The sequence below is a fragment of the Neolamprologus brichardi genome, chromosome 13, assembly GCF_056152115.1.
Source record: "Neolamprologus brichardi isolate AB-2024 chromosome 13, ASM5615211v1, whole genome shotgun sequence".
NCBI classification, from domain to species: domain Eukaryota; kingdom Metazoa; phylum Chordata; class Actinopteri; order Cichliformes; family Cichlidae; genus Neolamprologus; species Neolamprologus brichardi.
In genome coordinates this window covers 1,314,163-1,320,162 of record NC_142116.1, presented here as the reverse complement: position 1 = coordinate 1,320,162, position 6,000 = coordinate 1,314,163, and positions in this window count along the sequence as shown.

Below are 6,000 nucleotides of genomic sequence, written 5' to 3'. Positions count from 1 at the left end.
CGGGTCAGTCGCCTCTGAAATGACCATCAGAGGCCGAAACGGAGCACAAAAGCCTCAAATCCTGGATCAAACCGTGAAATTCTGCCTGCTGCTGCTGAGGAATCTGTTTCTTCTTCCTCTCGTTCAGTCTCATCAGGACCAGCTCAGCGTGGCTTCATGTCAACTTCCTGTTTTGCATTTGAAGAATTTTCCTCAGAAACACAACGCGTTCGATGTGTGTAAGTTTGGATCTCAAAGATGTGAAAATCCTTCCTCACAGAGAACACCTGACTGTGCTGTAGTTGATAAAAACGTGACATACATGAGTTCAGCACAAACTTTCTCTCGCTACAAAGCCGGACACGGACTCGTGAAGTATATTCAGCTGATGGCAAACTCTCATCTCTGACGTCGGTGTGGCTTCAGCCTCTCAGCTGGTTTTCAGTCATCAGTCAGCGGGCTGTTTGCCGATGTCGTGCCAAGTATCCATGTTTCCTCTGCGTCGGCAGCTGGGCTCTCCAGATCACAGACAGTATCCCACATTCTTGACTTTCAGTCCACAAACCTCCAAAGTCTCAGGACTTATTACTCGTGACACTTTGGAGGTTTTAGCTCTTTATAGAGTAAAGTTACAGGAGGATACAAATAATTATCAGGCACAACGTCCTCGGTTTGTTGGAATAATCCCGTCGTGGCTGCTCCCTACACCAGCGGTCCCCAACCCCCGGGCCTCGGACCGGTACCGGTCCATGAGTCGTTTGGTACCGGGCCGCGAGAGTTGAGGCTTAGGTGTGAAATGTATAGTTTTCAGGGTTTTTATCGGTTTTCAGCGTTATTTTGTTATTGTTTTTATCGTTTACTCGGTTTTCCTGGGTCTTTTCACGTGTGTTATGAATAAATCTTCTTTTTTTTGGTACCGGTACTAGTTTTATTTTGTTGTATTTATCCGCGACACCTTAAAGGCCGGTCCATGAAAATATTGTCGGGCATAAACCGGTCCGTGGCGTAAAAAAGGTTGGAGACCGCTGCTCTACAGCATTCACACATCGTCATAACACATTTTCATTGTAGTTTTCATTGTCCATCCATCAGTTTTCTGAAGCGGTCGTTCAGTCCATGTTTGTGGGAGGTGCCCAGCTGTCACAGGAGGGCGGCGGGCCCATCAGAGAGCCGCCATCCAGCGTTTTATGCTTTATTTATAATTTTTATTTTCTTTATAATTAGTCAAAGAAGCTCAAGAAAAGTTTTTATTTTGTAAATCTGAATTTCCTTTAATCAAAAATAATTCAAACCCGTGAAGTAGATCAAGTTTTAATTCTGTCGTGGAGGTGGTTTCCACTTCCAGGCGCGTCACGCTCACGTGTTTTTAACGTGCTGCTGTTTTATTAACAGACACGAGACCCCAGAAACTTTTCAGTCCTCGTCCTCTCCGCCTGTTTTCTTCTATCAACTCTGTTCATGTGCTGCACGTCTCTAAGCTCGGATTTTAAGGACTCCTGCTTCTTACGGTGTAATGAAAACCTCACGTAGACGTATGAAAGACCAGCGCGGTGTTGTTGATGAACCTTCCCAGATGTTCTCTTTGCTGAAGTTTGCAGGAAATGTGCACAATCTTTTTCTAAAACTGAGTCGTTTCAAATCACCGAAAAGTTTCTTAGGAGTTGATGATGTCACTGTCGGCTCCTCCCTCCAGCCGCCATATTTGAAAAATCTTCACTTCACGAACACGGATCAAATCAGTAGGTGAACAAACATGTTGTCAGGATAGATTAACCAATGAATGTTATAACAGTTTCTAAGCTAAGCGAGCCTCAGACAGCCGCAGGCATTTACTCTACAAAGTTCGGTCATTGTTACCAGTGTTGGTCAAGTTACTTGAAAAAAGTAATCAGTTACTAATTACTGATTACTTCCCCAAAAAAGTAATCTACTTTACTGATTACTTATTTTCAAAAGTAATTAGTTACTTAGTTACTTTTTAAAAACACGATTTACAACCTGAATAGGTGATAAAGTGATAGATCTTTCAGCCCAATTCTACTTTTTCTACATAATCATCATACAAAATGTAATCAAATGGAAAAGTCTCTTTTTAAAACTTGTTTTATTAGTTTTAATCTTTTAACTTTATGCATCAAGCAAACATTTAATTATCTGCAACATTCTCTGACTGGAAGAAATTAGTTTAACATTTAAACCTATTTTCTGCACATTCCAGCACATAAAATAAAATATTTTGTGTGTTTACACTCAGTCTTTCAAATAGATGCAAGTAAAACACAGCAGAAAATAAATAAAGTCAAAGACTAGCGGTCCTGTTGCTCTATTTTCACCTGTAAAGCAGGAGTGGGGTAGGTGGAGGTTTACCCTGGTGCAGGTGTGCAGCGGTCAGTGGAAGAATCCGCGAGTTTCTCTGTGAGTTTCCCATTACGTCGTAGCTACTCGGTGCTTGTTTGGAAGTTTAGGGGTTTTTTCTCTGTAAAAAGAAGTTTTCTTCCCACGCACAACGGACACTAATGTTTTTGTCACTTTTTATGGAATCAAACTCAAAGTAAGGTCAGTACTTCCACGCTTTAAACGCTGCACGCTCATACTCTCTCTGCACTCGATATATGATCCATTGTTGATCTGCACACAGCTGTTGTCACGAACGTCGCACTCGCTTACGTCACTGTCATGAGACATTCTCGCAAAAAGATCACGGTTTCAGTAACGCAGTAACGCAGCGTTCCTACGGGAAAGTAACGGTAATCTAATTACAGTTTTTGCAATAGTAATCCCTTACTTTACTCGTTCCTGTTAAATCTTGTCCCCCTGTTTGCTAAACTGTCTGTTTTCTCAGTTGTGTATCTGTGTCTCTCTCCCTCACGCCCTCGCTCTGTCTCTCGCCCTCGCTCTTCTCCATCTGTGTCCTGGTGTGTGTTTCTCATACTTCCTGTTTTAATTTGACGGCCTCTTGTCCTGCATGTATCATGTTCAGCTGTGTTCCCCGGGTGTTTCCGATCTGTCTGGCGCCGCCGTCTCCATCATCCTCTGGCTGTGTTCTGCCCGGTTAGTGTATCTCAGTTTAGGTTTCCTGTCTTTCTTGGTTCGTTCTCTTTGTAATTCAGCAAAAAAGTTGTGTTTTAGTTAAAATGCCTACGAGTCTGCATGTTGGGCCCGATCCTCTCCTGCGATCGGGCCCTTTAAGACCTACCATAGAACCAAGTCCACCAGAGCTTATATTATAGTTTTACATGCTGTGGAGCCATTTTTGGGAGCATTTCAAGTTGCTATACATCAATACAACTGTTATAGCCCAGATTTTAATAATATGTCTGCATTAAGTGCATAGTAATTACATAAATTGCAAAAAAGTGCAGTAAACTACAAAAAAATTGAAAATCGTTTTTATTTTTTTAACATATATTTGTAGTTAGAGAAATTTAAGAGGCTTATCCCTCAAAACTGTAAATACAAAAAAGTTGCACAAAATAGTTTCCCACCACAGGAAATTTATTTTGAGTGTCTTCATAGTTTTATTTTTGAAATACACCAATTTTTATACACTGCAGGAAAAACGAAAATAAATATTATAATGCAAATTTGCAAAAAAGCAGCATATGCATCAAAATAAACTATTTCCAGCAGTGCAATATGAGTCCTGAGGCCTGCTCCGACCGGCTTTAAAGGGTTAAAGATATCTGTTAGATGTTCTGAATGTGCAGGAAGCTTTGAACTTCTGAGTTATTAAAATCCAGGGGTTATTGTTTTAGGTACCACAGATATGCACATTTAAGGAAATTACTTTCCTAAGCAAAAACATAGATATAAATAATCTCAATTTCTGTAGCACAAATGTTGACAGCTGTAGATTGGTGCTTTATAAAGTAAGACTACAATAGTAGAGAAAAAACCCAACTATCAGATGATGCTGGGAGCTAGGGGTGGGGGAAAAAGTCGATACTGTGTAGCATGGTGATATTTTGTTTGCTAATAATGTATGGATACAGGGACAGCAGAAATCGATATTTTGTTACAAAAAGGTTTTTGTGCTCTGACTTCAGAGCATGTTGATCCTTTTTCTGAGCAAGAATCCTGACATTCCTTCACTGTCCAAATGTGTTTAATAAACATGACAGTTTACTTATTTTAATTTAAGACATGTTTTATTTTAATTAAGTTTAAAACTTTTTTATTTAATGTAAAATTATATTTTGTTTTAATTTACTTTCAAATTCTTCAGTTGCTGAAGGGGCTGCATAGTTTTCATAAACTGCATAGTTCAGAATAGCTATAATTGTACCAGATGGTTGATTCAGTTAAGTTGGACTAGACTGTAATACAAACCGTTCAGTTTGTCAACAATAAAACTGAAATGAGAGAAAGACTGAGTGTGAGACTTTGATATTAGAGAAAATGAATATTGATAAAGTTTACCTTTATGTACAGAATCTGAATATCGCTAAATATTTTAAAAAATTGCAATAATATCGTATCGTGGGATGTTTGGTGATTCCCACCTCTACTGGGAGCAGCATTTTGGTGATGTGGGGAGGAAGAGACCTCCAGTAAACCCCAGGATGGAGCAGTAAGGGTTAGGGAAGAGAGAAAGTAGCCTGATCAGACAGAATTATCAGCTTTTTTTACTCAAATTAATGCGTAAAAATTCACCAGGATGCAGGAAAACTGCAAAAACCCTCCATTCATGTGTCCCCTCAGTGCTCAGACAGAGCTTACAGTTTTCTGCTACAGAGAAGAACAACAGTGTCTGTGTTCAAACTGACAACGATGGATTAAAGATGTGATTCCACCTCCCAACTGTGGGTTGAAATAACAGACAGCAGACATGTGGAAGTCGCCCTTCCTTCATTGCAGCAGCTCGTTCAGTGGAAAGAAAACGGAGGAGCCTCAAACTTTAAGGAGACGATTCCTGTTTTAGTCCAAGCAGCTCGACTTTATGTTTCAAACATACATAGTAGAGGACGTCAGCTCTCGGTCTTTACAGCTGCACGTCAGCACTTTCAGAGTCTGCAGCGGGGAAAGTCTGAGTAATACGTCAGCCTACATGTTGTGCTGTTCACACTGTGCCCTGAGCAGTTTTCATTATGCCGGCCTGTGCTCAGCTCTGACTGTCGAGGACTGAAGACGCTGTGGAGGTTCGGTCTTCATAGATTTACTCAAACATAGTTCCTGTGTGGACCGCATCCTCATCCTCGTCGGCCCGCTTCGCGCTCAGTGTTTCTGTTTTCGCAGACGCTGTGTGGTAAACAAAGGGCAGCAGAGCGCGGCAGAAACTAGACACCGAAGTAGACGCTGTTTGAAACCTTGTCTCACTTTTTAAATTTTCATCACACACTTTGTAGTCAGCTGCCAGCATCACGTCCCCCGGTGACGCCTCCAGCGCTGATATTTACTAACAGACAGCACGACGTGTCGGGTAATTAAAGATGCAAGATGGATGATGTGGTCTACTGAGCAACGAGCAGATGTTTCACCTCAAAGCAGTTTTGTCTCATATTTCATAAACTTTATGTTCTGACCACTTCATGAACTTCCTAAAATCTCAAAAACCTTCCTCCAAATCAGAAAAATAATCTTCATCTTTTTCACAGAGCACTCTCCCAATGTGATGCCGCTCACTTGAGTTTAATTCAACCCGAGGACAGTGAGGAAGAATGCTGGGAAACAGCACATGAACAGCACGCCGGTATCAGCAGGATCCAGAGTAATGAGCATCAAATGTCACTTACTGAAAATCAGTCATCGGTGCAGCAGCGATCTTCGCTCTGAGCTCAACGAATGAGAGCTTTAGTTTTGTTTCCGGTCACATTGATCCTCTGTTTGTGGATCAAACCAGCAGCTTATCTGATCGTTTCCTCGCCTTTGCTTCTGCGAATTTCACACAAAATCATCGACACTCGCTAAAATTTGTCGCTCCCGACTCGTCACATGCTGATTCTTGGTCAGGACCTCTTGGCATCACAGTTTAACCTCTTTAGTGTCATTTTTACGACTTGCTTCAACAGAAGATTTGAAATA